At 28.8% G+C, this 19,910-nt stretch overlaps 1 long non-coding RNA gene across 2 annotated transcripts; it reads right to left on the minus strand.

The window, feature by feature from the left end:
* Positions 1 to 1,378: 1,378 nt before the first annotated feature.
* Positions 1,379 to 4,729, minus strand: LOC131623101 (uncharacterized). 2 transcript variants are annotated; one of them, XR_009290134.1, is made up of 3 exons: positions 4,305 to 4,729; positions 2,752 to 2,993; positions 1,379 to 2,435 (listed from the first exon to the last, which is right to left on the minus strand). It is a non-coding gene; the product is annotated as an uncharacterized LOC131623101 (long non-coding RNA). The 2 variants fall into 2 exon arrangements; XR_009290133.1 differs by having other exon boundaries at positions 1,381 to 2,435; positions 2,752 to 2,973.
* Positions 4,730 to 19,910: the final 15,181 nt, after the last annotated feature.

Raw genomic sequence — 19,910 nt, forward strand, 5'->3', positions numbered from 1 at the left:
GGCTTCAATGGCGCAGCTGCAGCCGGTGGTGTTATCGTGACGGCGTGGTTGTGATGCTGAATCGAGGCGTTGCGGCAACGCGATGGAAGCGGTTGGTCGCGTGTGGTGAAAGCTGGAACATAGATCCGGATCCTGCATATAGATATAAACATCAGAGCAACGTTAAAGTAGAGCTTAAAATAGTGAATATTTGTTTAATAATAAAGTTCCATCATGTTTTTGGTAAAAAAAAAAATACATATTAATTATTATACTTATTTTAAAAATTGGATTTGGTTTTATGAAGAAAGAAATATTTGATTTAACTTTTTAATACAATATGTTTTTACTTAAATGCAAAAATTGAAAATAGGAAAAAATGTGTTAAAAAACATTTATCGTATAAATTTAATATACACAACCCAAAATCTACTTATTCCTTACCAATTGTGTTATGTTATTTATTTGAAATAAAAATCAAATTGAAAGCATATGAAAGGCAAGAAAATATTTATTATTTAAAGATATAAATAATTTATAAGTGAATTATTATATTTTTAAACAAATAATTACAAGAAATCCAAAATATTGTAAATAAACCTAGTTTATAAAATCCATGTTTAAAAATAATTTTGAATCCTGAAATTAGGCCTCATATTTTATGAATAATAAGCCCAATTAAATACACACTTTTACTTAATGTATACCCCTATCTTTTGAATTGGACAATTTAGAGAATGGTTAAAAATGGGCTTGCCAATTAAGATGTCAAGCCCACTAGTTTGATATACACCCCTTGTAAAATTTGTACTACGTCCCTGTTAATAAAATGTAATAGCAATAGGGCAAATTTTGGGGTATGACACGGGTAATTTATTCTGTTTATGTATTTAACTTTTGCCTTCCTAAGCCGCCCTTTCGGGTTTTCAATCCACCGAGACGCTCTTTTTTTCCTAAGCCGCCCTTTCGGATTTTCAACTTAGCGAGTTGTTCTTTTATTATTTTTAGGTGAAGTATTTCTTGACTACATCAGCATTCACAGGACGTGGGAGCTCTTCTCCATCCATAGTCGCAAGAATTAATGCACCGCCATAGAAGGCTTTCTTAACAACATATGGTCCTTCGAAATTAGGAGTCCACTTGCCCCTTGAATCAGAGGTGAAAGACAATATCCTTTTGAACACATGGTCGCCTTCTCTAAACACACGAGGTCGAACCTTCTTATCAAAAGCTCTCTTCATTCTTTTCTGGTACAACTGACCATGGCATAAAGCCGTCATTCTCTTTTCTTCTATCAAATTCAATTGATCAAACCTGCTCTGACACCATTTAGCCTCAGATAACTTGGTTTCCAGTAAAACCCTCAATGATGGAATCTCAACCTCAACAGGGAGCACTGCTTCCATACCATAAACCAAAGAAAAGGGAGTTGCCCCTGTTGAAGTACGAACGGATATACGGTACCCATGTATTGCACCCCAAAATTTTTCCTCCTAATTCTATTTATATCTGGCTTAAGCTTCGCATTTCATCTACATACCTCTATTAGGTCTTCTAACACATCATGCATTGTTAATCAATAACTTGGCATTGAGATCAAGGATCTTAGTACTAAAGGTTTCTCTTTGGTTTTGAGGCTCTCCTCTTCATTCAAGATTATCAAGCTACAATAAGCATCTTCATCAAGATCTCCAAGAAAAAAGACATCAAGTGTGTATCTCGAGGAAAAATAAGATTCTTGGCTCATTGCTTAAGATTGTTTGGAGTTCATTAATTGGAGGATGGACTTAAGATTTTCATTATTTCTATACTTCAAGTCTAATGCATCTTCAAAGATTCTTCAAATTGTTGCTAGGGAATTGAAAATATATAAGCATTATTCTTTCAATCGTTTGTTGTTTGTCAAACAAGTTAACATGATTTGAAGAATTAAGGTCCTATTGAGTTAGAATTGAATTTGAAGTATTCATTCAAGTAACTTTATCAAGTCTAAATGATTCAAGGTTTGTTCAAGCAATTCCGTGAATCCAATTATTCAAGGACATGAGTTTGGCCGTGATATTAAGACTCGACTTTTGTTTAATTCGGAAGAAAGATTCAATTTATATAGAGTTTCTTACAATTCAAGGTACAAGACACAAAGCAACATCATTCAAGTTCAACATTATTCACGTTATTTTAAGTTCCAAACTTATTTCAAATGACAACATAAGTCTCATACAAACAGTCCATATACAAAACCATCAGCCATATTTAAGTCAAACAAAAACCAACATAAACCAGTGCACATGTTTATAGTCCATACATTCATCAAGTCTATCCATTCCTTACAAAATTCATTATAAAAGAACCAAATTTCTAGACCTGATCCTAAGACCTATATTTTATTATCTTCAGGTCTTTTCATCTTCATGACTTTGTCCCCATCGCACCATTCCTACACTTCAAACCTGCACCTACATAAAAGAAAAACCAGATTTAGTAATTCATAACCGTCCCATTCGGATCAATTCCTGCGCTCAAATACATCCATTGCCTCCTTGCATTCGAAACAGCCTTGCATAGTTGAATAAGGACCGAATATATTAGAAGACAATTCATGGAAAGAGATGTGAACAAGTCATTTAATTCATCACAGTCCAACATAATTTAAATTCAAAGTTCAAAGCATCAAAAGGTCATAATTATCAACAGCCAGTCACAGTCAAACAAAAGCCAGCAGAAAACATATACATACTAATAAATATTGAAGAATCTGGAACTTCAAATCACCTGACTTAGTCTCTGTTCCACGGTTAACTCATACCTACCCATTTAAACTTCATTAACCTCAACTAAACCTGCTACTCCGTAATGACCATACTCAGAATTAGCGCTAACGGTTCAAACTACATCACTCACCATCTCCAAAACAACTCTATATTTCGTAGTACAATCCAAGACCATGTCTTCGCATTCGGTCCAGCCATGTCCTAACTGAGCAGTTGATAAGCTCTGCACACAATGAACAATACCTGTCATCATTTAAGGCACCATTCAAAAGCCAGTTCAAATAGATACACACTCAGCCCATGATATGATACATTCTAACCAATCATCCGGCCATACAAGCTAAGAGTTAACAAGACATACATATACTTACATACCAGCTACCAGACCATGAGAACAAATACACACAAAGTTCCTAACATCCACATTCCCCAAAAGTCAATTCATGAACTAAGAAAAACATGCATTCAACAAACTCCAGCAATTATCACCAACATCCAATTTCATCATCAATACATAAATACAGAGTTCATTCAAGCAGTTCAAGTACAGAGGCAAGCATATGAAGTTCGGGCACTCGAATTCAACATGCTTTTCTAAGATATACCCTGCTACAAGAGTTATGCAGAACATTTGTGCAGAACAAAATCCAATGCACATCAATTTATCATGTCATGCTCAGTACCAAGCCGATTACAATCTGGTTCATCTACTAAAAAAGGGTCAACATACAAAACGCCGTATATGCACTGCGTTACAGCCTTGACAAGTACAAATTTACATGGGTCCGAATTCACGACAGTCTCGCTAACATTTCTAAACAGGAAATTAACCAACCCTCAACCATACTAACTGTTTTAACTACTATTACCCGTCCTAACAGAATCCTAACTAACGGTCTAACATAGTCTCAACTATTAACCAGCGGTTAACTTGTCAATAACCATTCCTAACTGCCTTATAACAAATTTCAACAAACTAACTTGCAACTAACCAACCTCCATAACAGATTGTAAATAACATTTAAAAGAATCTAACTGCTCACAATCTCACCATCAATCCTCTAACTAACTCCTAATGATCCAAAGGCTGAGATGCATCCTCTGTAACTGATTTCCTTTCACCCTACTTCTATATATTCAATCACCCTCCAATTCAGAAGCTCTCTCCACCACTTTATCCCCTTCAATCTTTCAACACTCTTCATCTCTCTCATCTCAAACCATTTTTTCACCCTTCTCCATCATTCAATCTTCTCCAATTAACTCTCTCTGAAACTTTACCAGCACCTTCATCTTTCCCAAAACATCACCACACGCTCTATTCACCATTGAAGGAGCTTCAACCTTGAAGCTCCATTCAATCGAGCTTAGCCTCCATCATTTCACGTTCTCTCAGACTCAACACTCTACTCTAATCTCACGCAAACAAATCGCAACAACGTAAAAGCATAATCACTCAAGCAGAAAAACGAAGCGAGATAAGAAGAAGAAGAAGAAGAAAAAGAAGGAGGAGGAGGAGAGTAAGAGAAGATTACATGAAGTGAAGCTATTTACCTCTGGTATTTTCTTTCCACATTCGCATCTTAAAGAATCGCCACTACCGGTAAGCCTCGAGCCCTTCGTATTTCTCTTTCATTCTTACTGAATGATGCTCTGTGATGCTCAATGATATCGACTTAAACTCTGTGTCCATCTGATCGCTTCATGATTGTGCCGTTGTGCGTTTAGGTTTTCGTTTTCCCCTTTCGAGTTAACATGTCGGTTAAGCTTCCGTGAGCGAATTTGATATGAGATTGTGGTAGCCCGCGGGTAGACGAGCTATCTTGTCGTCGTTTTCTATATTTTGGCCGAACTCCGCCGCCTCCGACAAGGCAGAGCGATTTCCGGCGAGAGATAGGTGAAGGGAGAGTGAGGAGAAAGTCTAAGACTGAAGCTTAATCGTCACAACATTTACCCTAATTTCCTAGTTCTATGGCCTCTGTGTTGCACGGGCTTATTAGAATTTTGATCTTAACTAGTAAAGGACCCGTGCGCCCGCACGGGTCACGTAAAGTCGGTATAAATATTAAATAAATATAATATGGTTATGGTTAAAAAATTATATTAAAATATATATTAATTAAGCGAAATAATTTCTTCAAAATGATGATTATCATATCAATATTAATTTAATTTATCAATTTGTAGTTGTTTTCAATGATGATATTTATGTTGGATAAAAATTAAAATAATATTAGAGATAATTAATTATTATTGTTGATCACAATTTTAAGTCTGAAAAAATATAGTTCTTGATAAAACTAAAAAAATAAATAAATATTGAGATAATATAGTTATTATGTACTATCATTATCAACAATTTTTATGGGCTCTCACCCCTAGTATGTCTACCCGCCTTTTTTTTTCGCAGACGCACATTATCAACGATTTTTATGGGCTCTCACCCCTAGTATGTCTACCCGCCTTTTTATGAGCATGATTCAAATTGCAAATTTAAATTATCAAAATAAAAAATTGCAAAAAAAATTATAACATCTATATAAGTCAAGAAACAAAAAATAATGAAATGACAGATTATAATTCAATGCAACACATTATGAGATTTAACTTTAAATATATATTTAATTTGATTTACCAAATAAAAATTTGTACAAAAGATGTATATTATTAATATTAATGTTACTTATCACATATATGTCGTTAATTTCTCATATTTGTGTTAGCTACTCATACCGAATCAAAAATACTAATGTAATGGAATAAAAACAGCTAAAATATTTAATTCAAATTGCATATCCAATAACAAAAATAAATAAGTTATTAAATAAAAAATAACTTATAATTTTATTTATAATCTTGACAGAAAAAGATTTATATACCAACTTTTTCTTTAGATTTGATATATTTAATGAAATGAATATAAATTAGAATTAATGTCAAATATTTTTTTTATAGATATTAAAGAAATGAATATAAATTAGAATTAATGTCAACTATTTTCAATGGGAAAGATACAATAATGCGTATTGAAAGGTGTTATATGCGTTTAATTTTTAATTTTTAATTCTATACAAAATCTTTTTTGTATGTTTATTTACAATTATTTTATACTGATTCCTCTATTTGAATTTGAATTATGTAAAGGTACTATATATTTGTTGATGTTGTATGGAAGGTAAAGAGTTATATGAATTTCACTTTTTTATGATTAATTAACCGTAATGATTACTTTTAGATATTGGAATTGATTTGAAAACTTGTAGCATGCAAAAGAAATAATGATTGTTTTTAGATATTGTCAAATATTAAAGACATAAGGCATGCTAATTAGGGGTGGCAAAACGGGCCATGGCCCGCGTGGCCTGCCCGCCATCCGCCAAAAAATGGCGGGTTGGGTTGGGATTTTAGGTCCGCCGCTCGCCAAAGTTCGCCCCACAAAAACCCGCCGCCCGCCATACCCGCCCCGCCAAAGCCCGCCGCCCGCCAAAACCCGCCTCTCCTCCAAAACTCACTCTTTTTTTTAGATAATTCTAGTAATTTTAATTCTTGATGGTTTATTTTATACATTTATTTATAAATATATGTAATATTTTCTTAAGTAAATTTGTTAAAAAATTGCTTTTATAAAAAATTGTTTTAAAAAATAAGTGAAAAGTTTAATTAAAAGGTAAAAAAAGCCTATTAATCTATTAAAAAAATATAAATAAAAATAGGCGGGTAAGCCCGCCGCCCGCCAACCCGCCATCTTGGCGGGGCGGGCATGAATTTTATGCCCATTTTACTTGGCGGGCATGCCCGCCCCGCTTGTTTTTTGGCGGGCATAAGGCGGGGCGGGCGGCGGGCGGGGCGGGCGGCCCGTTTTGCCACCCCTAATGCTAATATGAGTTGATGATGCTAATATGAGTTAATGATGAAAAACCACAATTGAAGGCATGAAAATCGGATTAAAATATTTGTTTAAACTTGGACATGAAATTAATTTTGGTAGACATCGATTTTCTTATTATGATAGTAGTTATTATAATAGTAGTTATTATAATAGTAGATCAATTATTTCTTAAAAAATATTAATAATTGCAAATGTTAAAAAAGAAGACTAATTATTATCACCTAAAACTACATATTCCCAATGACATTTTCTTCAAACTTCTAATTAAAAAAGACTATTAATTATTACCACCTACAACTAAAATCTACCTCTATTGGTATATCATATCAGTATATCAGATCAATCTTTTTTTTTTTTTGTCTAACAGGTTCAGTTTAATCAATGACAAAGGATTGCGATAAAATAAAATAAAACTATTTAATATTTTATTAAATAAATTAGGATTGGAAAACAAAAAAAAGTTAATCGTGTGATTTTTTTTAGCCAAACGTAGGGGTTGGTGTGAAACAAAAATTTGATGAATGAATAGAGTGGGAATTCAAAAGGTTAATTTTCTGTTTCCAATATGTTAATTTCTTTAACCGAGAAAAATTGTTTGAAGTATAATAGGGTTTGGGAAAAGACTTTAGGTCAAATATAATTAAATAGGATTAATATTTAAAGTAATAAATAACATTGTGCGGAAGAAATTAGAAAGGACTGTGGTTCAAAAGCGGTGTTTGTGACTCTCTTTTTTCACGTGCGACCTTTCTGTTAAAAAATAATGCATTTAACACTTGTTAGCTACAATTAACATTGAGAATCAAAATAATTAAATTGAAAAAAGAAATGAAGCATGCTTGAATTATTTGAAACATACATAATAAAAATGGTAATAATTTATACTACATATTTTATTCGTTATCATTTGGAACTGTAATTAATGATGGTTAAGAAAAATTAAAGATGAATTCTTATTAGCACTAAAATTGTGTTTTTCATGAAAAACAAAGAAAGTATATTTAATGTATTTTATAATTATTTGTGTGTAGTTAATTTTTTATTTAGATTGAAATAAATAAATTGAAAAATCATATTTAATTTATGAATTAAATCAAATCCTAATCCTTTTTTAACTCTCCATTGAACTTCAGTGAATCATATATTTAATTTATTGGTATTTAAGATGGTCCTCAGAACCATGAAGACATATTATTCTCTGGTCTAATTTTTATAGGAGAGAATCGTAGTCAAACTCTCCCGTGAAATCTTATCCTTCCTTTTGAAATTTTACGTGAGAAAATTGCAATCTCAATTTTAAACTCTCCCGTGAAATTCATGTACCAATTTTTTTCCAATTAAATATATTAAAAGTTTTTTTTAAAGAATTAAATATGAGGATGTACACTACTTATATATAATATTTTTATAAATAGTAAATAAATATATAATAGTTGATATCTTGGCCTTTTGTTTTAAATATAAAAAAGAAATAAATTTGTGTCTTTCATAAAAAAAATTGTTTATTCATCAATCATAATTTTCTCATGTTTTTTAATAAAAACAAATATATGTGTCAACTTTTAGAATAAATATTAACATCTTATCATAAATAAATGCTAACATTTTTTCATGTCAATTTTATTTTTATTTGTATCATGTAATAATAATATATATCATTTTTTATTAGGTATATGATATTTTTATTTAAAAAATTTATAAAAAAAATCATACTTAATTGATTGAAACAATTTTTTATAGAAGAAAATTATTGTTGCCTATAAAATTATAATGTAATGGAATAAAAACAACAAAAATATTTAATTCAAATTGCAAATCAAATAGCAAAAATAGAATATTTATCAAATAAAAAATAAGTTATAATTTTCTTCATAATCTTGTATTATTAGAAGATAAATTTTTTTTAGACCAACACTTTCCATTTTTAAAGGTTGAAATATATATTGAGACTAATTTAGAATAAAATAGATACTAAATAGGCGAATATTTATTGTATTGGTAACGATTGTGTTTTGGAACCTATTAATTAGGAATTATTATTATATATTAAATTTAAATTTAAATTTTAGATGATCCACTCACTATAGAATCTCCAGTTTAAATTTCTTCCCTTTGATTTTGTTTTTTTAAAAATATATTTCATTAATAATAATAATAATAATATTAATTGAATTCTTCCCTTTGATTTTGATTTTTTTTAAATATATTTCATTAATAATAATAATAATATTAATTGAATGATGGACATACGATATTCACATTCTCATACATGAACATACAATTAAAAATAGTTAATAAATCTACTATAAAATATACAAAGAATAACAATTTTGTGTTTCATAGAAAAATGGTCAATACCAACTCTTTTTTTGTATTTGATATATTTAATGGAATGAATATAAATTAGAATTAATTTAATCAATTTTTTATGGATATTAAAGGAATGAATATAAATTAGAATTAATCTCAACTATTTTCAAGGTGGAAGATACAATAATGCGTATTGAAAGATTTTATATGCATTTAATTTTTAATTTTTAATTCTATACAAAATCTTTTTTGTATGTTTATTTAAAACTATTTTATACTGATTCCTCCCTTTAAATTTGAATTATGTCAAGGTACTGTATATTTGCAAATGTTAAAAAAGACAACTAATTATTACTCACCTAAAACTACATATTCTCAATGACATTTTCTTTAAACTCTCTAAATAAAAATGATGTTTAATTATTACTACCTACAACTAAAACCTACCTCTATTGGGTCCTTTAGTTTTTCACCATGAATATTTATACAACAATCTATATATGTTAACTTATCTAACGGATTCAGCTTAACTAATATATTAGGATAAATTTAAAATTCAATGTATTTTGACTCTTATCTCACTTTATTAAAATCATACGTGTATAATATAAACCGTAAAATATAATATTAAAATATTTTGGTAAAATACAATTTTAATAATATTAATTATATTTTAATAGTGTTTGTAATGGAAGTTAATATATTATTTTTTTAAAAGAATATCTCAAATAAATCAAATTGATAGATGGTTAAAAAAATATTACTACATCCAATTAAAAGAATAATTATTTTACAGGGACTCATTTCCCATTATCCCATATCCACCCATTATATATTTTTATTATAATTTCCCATTATCCCATATCCGAAAAAAAAATTTAAATAACAAGGTTTAAAAAAAAAATTACCAAAAAAACAAGTTTTTCAAAAAATTTACTAAAGTGTCTAGGTTTTGAAGACCCCCTGGAGTATGCGCCAAATGAATTGGCGCATTAGTTAAAAAATTAGGAGTATGCGCCATATGGTTTGGCGCAAATGTGGAATTAATTTTTTTTTTTTTACTTTTCACAACACATATACGCCAATTCATTTGGCTAATTCAAAAAATTTTATACTAATGCGCCAAATGGTTTGGCGCATACTCTAAGGGGTCCCGCAAAACCTAGACATTTTGGTAAAATTTCTGAAAACCTTGTTTTTTATGTAATTTTTTTTATAAACATTGTTATTTAAATTTTTTCATCCCCATATCCACCCATTATATATTTTTATTATAATAATGAGTCTTTAATATTAAGGTTAGAAAAATATTACTACATTCCTTTCATAAAATCTACGTTTAGAAATTGTAATTACGATTAAGGGTAATGAAAAAATTCCTTAAAACAATAGAATAATTATACTCAATTATGTAATAAAAAAAACATCAAAATGGTAGGGTATAGTATCAATTATTTACTTATTTATAAGTCTCATAATCTATATATAAACAACATATTGCAATATAATTAAACATATTTAAACCTCATTATTTATTTTAAATTATATATTCCATCTCATTTATATCAGGTTAGTTAAAATATTAAATATCATTTAATTGATTTAATAATTATTTTATTAGAGTAATTGGAATTTTTATTTAAAGATGTTGGTGTTTAACTTGTAGTAATGAAATATTAATAATCATATTCATAATCACATCATAGAAATCAAAAATAGCCTTCAACTTGCAAAAGATTTAAAAAGTCATCTGCATTAATTCGTATAGGCTCCACCACTATTAACAGACCATCCACTATTAACAGACCATTGAAAATCGGCAGGCTATGCATAGAATCATATATATGTATTAATTCCTATAGGCTGGAATAATGATGGATAACTTGTAATAAGAACATTCACGATCACGATCACGCTTTCCTTGCAAAGCAGATTGGCATGCACGGTAGCAATCACAATGATTCAATACTTTTATCAGAAATGACATAAAACATCTGTAACATAAAACTAACAGTTGTGCCATTTTATTTTTTTTGCCATTTATGAGCATATTAGTGTGACTGTATTATTCAAAATTATATATTACTGGATCCGTGATTGTATTATTCAAAATTATATATTACTGGATCCAAACTCAGTTCACAAAGACTTGAGTAAATTCAACACAACAACAAAATCAAACAAATAAATAAAGAAAAGTAAATATGTGAGAAAAAAAAGATAACAAAATTCTCACGGTAACAACATCAATCACCAACTTACCAAACAAAATATTTAAGGTATCCAGATATCTATCGGTGAAATCAACAATTTTAAATTTAATGGGAATTAAGTATACTTCCAAAATCAAACACCTTAATTTCTAAAATTATCAACATTTGAGTACAACGCTGATTTTTCTGTCAACATTTAACAAAAATCAAATTCCTCCAGATTTCTCAGCATAAAGACTTCATTTTCCTTATATTTAAGTCTAAACAAAACAGTAAAAAAAATCATTTTTCTCTCATTAATTCATTTTTCTGAATTAAAAAATATAGATAGGTAGAAGTGGAAACAATAGTAGCAAATACAAAATGAATGCTTTCAAAGATAAAACCAAACATGTATTTTTTTTCAATTGAAAATTATAAATCATATTAGAAAATACAAAGAGATGGACAGTTTGTGCCTTTAACAGAGAAAATGAAGCATATGCAGTTTTGGAAGAATGAAGCTTACTTGAATTTTTGATATAAAAGCAACAGTAAGAATGAATCATATGAGATAGTAAAAATATTGCAGAGAGAAAAGTAATAAAAAATGCAACTCAAAATACCAAAATTCAACATCTAAACATTTCACGTTTCCAAAATTCAAAATGTGAACATTTCAGCTAATAAAACGAAGAGAGAAAACAACAATTCAACTCCACAAATTCCGTTGAATAATCCTTCCGTCGTTTAACAATTTATGTCTATAAAATTCAATTTTCATCACACTCAATAAAAAATTAAACCAAACTATATCAAATGATTAAGTAAAAATAAACAAAAGTTCATAAACTATAATAAAAATAATTACCTCAAACCCATAACGTTGGCAGAAGAAGAACGTTGTCAGATTCATCACTGTTAAGCATCTTTATAGCCATCGCAATGGAACCAAAACCTAAAACAACATCATTATCACCATCGTTAAATTAAAACCTAAATCAAAATCAGAAACTAAAACAACAAATTAGGTGATACAGAGGGTAACTGATTCACTATAACAGACACGCGTTGTATCCAATATCTGCTGGTTATATAGAAATACATTAAAATCCAAAATATTTATATTTTAATATGAAGAAAAATCCAAAAGTCATAAAAGTAGATAAAAAGCTAAAAAGGTTTAGACCAAATCAAATAATTAATTCTCTCAATATTAATGCTAATAAATTTGAAAGAGACTATATGTAAAATTTATGAAGATTTTTTGACCAACCAATAGGATATGAACATTTGGTATTACCATTAATTAAAATTTAAAAAAATAAATGAAAGAAAAATTTAAAAAAATAAATGAAAGAAACCAAACCAACACGTGAATTTTTTTTCCATCATTTCAATCACCTCTCAAATCGTTTAACCATGGAAAAGAAAAACTCATGCCCTTTTTATGACCAAACTCCATGAAAACAAACTAACAGTTTCCATCCAAACACAATTGAAACATACCAAAAACAAATTCCCTCAAACTCAAACCCTAATCTGAATCTCATCCCAGAATTTATGGACAACAAACCATACGCACAAATCGATTCAAGAAAACAAACCCTAAAATCCTAAAATCGCTCGGAATAAACATCAAGAAACAACGATTAAAAGGAAAAAACATTTTACAACATCAACATCATTCAAAATGGAGCAAAAAAAGGTTACCTACAAAGATGATAATTTCTCTGGTAACAAAATCGAAGCTTGAAGGATACTATATTTTGATTCCTTATTTACTTTTGTTCATTGATTCTCTCTTCTACTGCTGGAAAACTCTTCTTATAGTTATGTTGTGTTGTTGCTTATTGAGGATTTTTATGTGGTTGGTGAGTTTTGGAAAAGGATATCAAATACCATGATTGATGAAAAACAAAAAAAGTTTAAGATGAAGGAAGAAGCATACCGTATTGAGATAATTTTTTCAAACAAAAAAAAAAGAAGAGTGGAAGATGAAGTGAAGATGAAAGATTTGTCCTTTAATGATGAAGGAAAAAGCAAGGAGGACGAAAGAAGTGCAAGGGTTTCAATTTTTCTACGTTTAAAAAGTTGATGGGAAAAAATGGGTTTCGAAGAGGGAGTGAAGCGAATCTAAAGGTGAAAGCCGTTTATTTTAGGGTTTGACGGCCAAGGAGAGAGGATGGAGATAAAATGGAAGAGAGAAGGAAAATATTGTTATTGTCGTGTGAATCTCAATAGTTTATTTGATATTGTTTGGAATATATAGAGGGAGAATAATGATACCCAAAAATTAAGTTTATTTGATATTCCAATGAAATAATTAATTTGGCTGCCTGCAATATTCCAATAAAAAAATTAAATTAATTAGATGAGTGGCATAGAACGTAGTGCATATTTTCCATATTCCAATAAAAAAGATTTGCATTAAATTAGTTGTTGGAATGTAATGATTATTAGTTGTGCAGGTTTTTACATATTCCAATACTGAACTTTTGCATTAAATAAATTGTTGGAATGTAATCATGATTAAATGTAAAATTACGCTCAGGGGTATGCAAAACCATGTTTAATTGTTTGTCATTAGGGTATTTAAGGGAAATTGGTGGTAATTCATTTTTATATATTAAAATAGATAATTTATATATTTTAAAATTATATTAAATATAAACAAAATTTAAAATATATAAGAATTTTTATTAATTATATATATATATATATATATATATATATATATATATATATATATACAGATAAAAGGTAGTGCACTGACAGTGTAAAATAAATTTACACTGTCATCGAATAGAAAATCATAAATGTGTCATGTCATTAAGTTTTTTTAAAATAAAAAAATGGTTTAATTGGATACATGGGTGGTGATTGGTTGACAGTGTAAAAATATTTTACACTGTCAGTGCATCACCCCTTTTCTCTCTCTCTCTCTCTCTATATATATATATATATATATATATATATATATATATATATATATATATATATATATATATATATATAGGGACGACTCAGGTGAGAACACTTGGTTATTATGAGAAATGAGAACAATGAATCACGACCGTTAAATTTTTATTTTTTTATTTTAATGGACTAGATTGATTTCTCTTTCTAAAATCTTTCATATTTATTTTAAACCAATATAGAAAGAGAAACCAATCAAGTTCATTAAAATAAAAAAATAAAAATTTAATGGTCATGATTCATTGTTCTCATTTCTCATAATAACAAGTGTTCTCACCTGAGTCGTCCCCTATATATATATATATATATATATATATATATATATATATATATATATATATATATATATATATATATATATATATATATATATATATATATATATATATATATATATATATAATTTCAATTATTTTCTATAAATTTGAAAGATTTCACATATTTAGGTGAATAATGCAGTATTATAAAAAGTGTTATATTAAATTATTTTTAGATAAATATTTATGATTAATCATTAAATTTATAATATATATAAGAGTATATCAATCTAAATTTCAGTTATTCTTTTAGTATTATTCTATAACTTATAAAACCTAAGATTTTTTTATTCAATGTCATGTCCCAAAAAAGTTTTAAATCGTATATTCTATAAATATTTTTAAAAAAATCATATTATATCTTATCATATTGATTTTTTATTTGGTGTTCCTATATTAATCAAGTAACTCCATCCATATTTTTTATGAATTTTTTGTTTGTTTATTATAGTGGAAGAGATATGTTCATACTTGATGAATGGATTGTTTATTAATACTATTATTTATTATAGGTTAACCATCTTAATAAATTAATTATTTTCACTTCAATAATAAAATTAACGAAAAAATAATTTTGTAAATTAAAATGAAACTTTAATGAGTTTTTTTAATTTTATAGGCATTAATGATTTTAAAATTTATTAATTTTTTTAGTGAAGTTTTCTTAGTTTTTGATTAAATAGTGATATTTTGATTGTTAAATATACTTTTATGATAAAAAATATTTGTAGATTAGTCCTCATATTTCTCATTCGTTAAAAAAAATAAAGTAATTATTCATAATACATATTATTTATATAGGTATATTATAATAAATCAAATACTATATCATTACATGATTTTTAAAGTAATATTCAAAGTTTAGTAAGTGAAAACTAAATCGATTATAACTTACAACTACAATTTATTTTGCAATTTTATTTTCCATAAATAATTATGCATTTTAAAAGAATATATAGAGATAGTTAATAATTATTATCATATTAATAACAATAATTTAATAATAATAATAATAATAATAATAATAATAATGTAATTACTACATTAATATTTTTCTAAAATACTTTTTTTAGAAACACTCTGTAATACACTTAGTACAACGTGTATCATGACTATATCAAATATCATTATTATCATTCTCATTTATTATACAATAAAATATATTGACAAATGAGACACATTTTTTATGCATATATTATTTTTGAAGTCTTTTGAAGATCTTAAAAAATTAAGTAAATAATTTAAATCAAACATATATTTCTAAAATATTTTAGTTAAAGACATATATTTACATGAATTTTCATTTTTCACATAATTTTCGAATAGTAAAAATACAAATGTAGCAACAATATAAATTTTCTTTCTTCTTTTCATTCACTAAAAAATTGTTACATTCAAATTAATTAATGTAAAAAAGAGAAAAATGCAAAAGTAGATAGCATAATAATATATTTATTATCAAGAAAGTTATTACAAAATAATATAACTATAGTATTTACATAACTAATATAATAGAGTAAAGTTGAGTCTTAAACCTGTCACATAAATCAAAGAACAATTAGCATATATGTTCAAAAATAAAAATAAAAATATAGATACAAAATAAAAAAGTAGGTACCTTATGAACTTTGTTTGAATAGAACGATAAAGATCTATAATAAAAAAATACAAAATAATGTAGAGTTAAAATATAGATAATTATTATAATAAAATATGTTGAGTCATCTACGATATAAAACAAATCATAGTTAAAACTTAGGTGAGAATAAGAAAAATAATAGAAAGTATCAATTGTTTGAAGAGAGTGATGAAGACTTAGCCAAAATATATAGTCTAAATGTCAAATTCATTCACCAAATACGCATTCATATATACAATATACAATAATGGTTACTAAAAACAAAATAAATATTTTTAATAGTGGTAATTGAATATTATATTATTAAAATTACTATTATTATTATTATTATTATTATTATTATTATTTATTTTTAATAAAGGAGAAAATTAGTAAAAGTGCAATTAGGATTTGTGCTTAGAGTTGCTACCAAGATGACATGTGGCTAGGGTTGTTATCGTGACAACCTTGAATTTATATGGAGTAGAAGTAGATTATTATTATTATTTTTATTATTATTATTATTATTATTATTATTAACTAAATATTATATTATTATTAATAATAGTGGTGGTTTAATATTATTATTATTTATTTTAATGTAGAGTTTGTATAATTAGAGTTTGTAATTAGAATTCTTACCAAAATGACATGTGGCTAGAATTATTTTCAAGATGACATGTGGCTAGGGTTGCCATCATGACTTCTTTATATTATATTATTAAAATTAAAATTACTATTATTATTATTATTATTATTTATTTTTAATATAGGAGAAAATTAGTAAAAATGCAATTAGGATTTGTGCTTAGAGTTTGTAATTAGAATTCTTACCAAAATGACATGTGGCTAGGATTATTTTCAAGATGACATGTGGCTAGGGTTGCCATCATGACTTCTTTACATTTATATTAAGTAGATTAATTTTCTTTTAATTAATTATTGAATAAAATCTTAAATAAACATGATAGTGGATCAAGCAATAAAACAATTGGGCCACGATATACACCCCAGGTGGCCCGCTTCACTCTTTTTTTTGGCAAACAGAAAATCTGAACAAAAACCTGAATTGGGCTCAGTGCTAGAATCACACCAAACGCCCATAGGCCCGTCATCTTCCTTTTTTTAGCCACAAAATTTGAGTGCAAAAATACCTTCGGGCCACCAGCCCTGGGTCCTGAACGGATTACTAACTTTACGCCTCAATTCAATTTACACCCCTCGAGTTCACTTTTTTTTAGTTAAATTTAGATTTTATTTTCCACTTTTTAGGTAATAGAAATATAGCAATAAAATCGATAGAAAAATTTCCTTGTTAGATTTTTAGATCATTTAGGATTTAATTTTGGTCTCTTTAATTGGTAAGTTTCTTTCATAAAAAGCTCATAAAAATAATAGTCCTTTTAATCAAATTTTGTACTATATTTTGATTTGTTACTTCATGCTTTTGTGCCAATTTTGTATCATTGTATTGCTTGACTTTTGCTTATAATTGTAACTTCCAATTTGCATGTTCCCTTAGATTTTAGGACTTGTAAATCTTCACATAACATTAGGCCTAGTTCTTTTCCCTTTAAAATCCTAACCACTTAGGTAGATTAACATAACACTTAGGTTAGACATTCCCCTTTGCAATTAAACTAGAACCTCTTTTTCTTTTTCAACTTTAAAACATTTAATAAAGGATGGCGCGAATCATACTACTTCATTTTTTGTGGGAGAGAAATGATTGGGGTGTAGACCCTGGTGTATTTCTCTGCCACTTAGGGAAATGATTGAAGTGTAGACCCTGGTCTATTTCTCTAAATATTTAAACTCTTTTTGGTATGATTCAAGTCACAAATCTTTCCCTTAAAAGACACCTAACCAAAAAAAAATCCTAAAATACCTAATAAATGTTCAAATTCAAAACAAATTAAGGAAGTGGTGCGAAGTGTTAGTGCTTTTGAGGATTGGCTTTATGTTTGGTAAAACTAATTTAGCAGCAATAGGTTAAATAGAATTATAACTTGTCAGAGAAAGCAGGTTGGAGTTCTATTTAATGAAGAAATATGTTGTGTTTAAATGTTTCAACATCTGGAACAACATGTCAAAGAAGATGTCGTGACATCGTAAATGACATCGTGTTTGAGCTGACAGTTTGGATTCTGTTATAACAGAAACAGAATATTCCTAAAACATTGGATCCTATGAGGAGCTATATCTAAGGAAAACATTTAGGAAACTAAACGTGGAAAGATTTTATAGGAGAATTTGTTGCAAAAGTGTAACAACTTATTGTTGTTACTTAGAGCATATTTTATGGAGATATTTGTGGAGAATATCTTGGAGCTTATATTGTGGAGTAATTTTAGCAACAGTTTGTTATGTCAGTTTGTTACGATTTAAAGGTCAAAAGAATCAAGTCAGAATATTGAAGATTGTGTAGTTTCTAATTATGGAGACAATTTAGGAAACTTATGATTAAAGACCTTTCTTTTAGCAGAAGATTTCTGCTGATTTGTAACAGCAAATAGAGCTGTGATTGAAGGCCCAAGTCCAATTGGGAATAGGTTATAAATAGAAGCTTTGTAACCTAAGTTTTGTACTAGCCGTAATTTTAATAATGTAGTTTTTAAGGGCTGAGTCTGTAAGGTAAACCTCCCGGTCTGTGGGAAGGTTACCATTGTGATCCTCGAAGCCTGTAGGCAAGAGGAGTATTGTTCTTGGAGGAAGCTTTGAAGCAACTTCAAGTTGTATTTATTTTTGTGCTTAGAATGTTGGAAATTAGGTCGCCGATGTAATGGCTGAGTTGTTGACTGCTAGACATCATTGCTATGATTGGGAGTGAGAGTGGTTTCTCATATCTAGGGAGAACCTAGGTAGAAGGGTCATTGGGTAGTGATTAAGTGAGAAGTTGTAAACGGGGGAGTTTAGCTTTGAATTGATACTGTTGATAGTGGACTTCATCCATGGCTTTGTAGCCCCCAGAGTAGGTTGTTGAACCGAACTGGGTGAACAATTATGTTGTGTTTTTATTGTTTTTCTGCACTGTTATTTGTACTCCTACCTTGTCTATTTTATAATGTCAGATCAGATGTCAAGACATCCTTATATGACATCCTGACTCTGTCATACCAGAATTTCACGAAGCCTTGTAGTGGGTTTTGTTCATCATGGAATTACATTAAAAAATACAAACCAATTCTCTCTTCTCTCTCTTGCCTTCAGGGCTTTCTTTCCCTTAATCGGACATGTCACTTCCATTCGATCGTAGACAGGTAACACATAAGACTCCACTCAACGAGATGCCATCCTAATACTAGAATGTGAACGTAACTTCCTCCACTAAAAAACACAAAAACTAACAAAAAATGTGAGCCGAACTACGGTAGCTCTGATTCCTCGTAAGGGATACGTAGGCATTGGGTCGCGGGGCCTAAGCGAGCACAATTGTGAATATTCTTTCTTTTCCCCGTGTTTCTTTTGCATGCATTCGCATTTAGACTTAGACATAGATTACACCCTTTAGATAGAAACAAACATAGGTGGATCCCGTCGAGTACGACGGACGTGAGGGGTGCTAGCATCTTCCCCTTGCGTAACCGACTCTCGTACCCAGTTCTCTGGTCGTAAGACCTTTTCTTATCCATCCTTTCTTCTGCGTTTTCTCGATGTTTTCCTTCTCTCTAGAGATAAATAAAGTTCGGTGGCGACTCTGTTGATTCCGGATCATCATTTTTCGCGAGCGTGCGACACCATGCAAAGTAAATGGGAGCATTTCATGCCAGTCCTTGTACGTAACAACCATCTTTTGAACAATCTTCTTAATATTCTTGTTAGTCGCTTCTATCGCTCCATTCATATTTGGCCAGT

The sequence above is a fragment of the Vicia villosa genome, unplaced genomic scaffold, assembly GCF_029867415.1.
Source record: "Vicia villosa cultivar HV-30 ecotype Madison, WI unplaced genomic scaffold, Vvil1.0 ctg.000052F_1_1, whole genome shotgun sequence".
In the NCBI taxonomy this organism is placed as follows: Eukaryota; Viridiplantae; Streptophyta; class Magnoliopsida; order Fabales; family Fabaceae; genus Vicia; species Vicia villosa.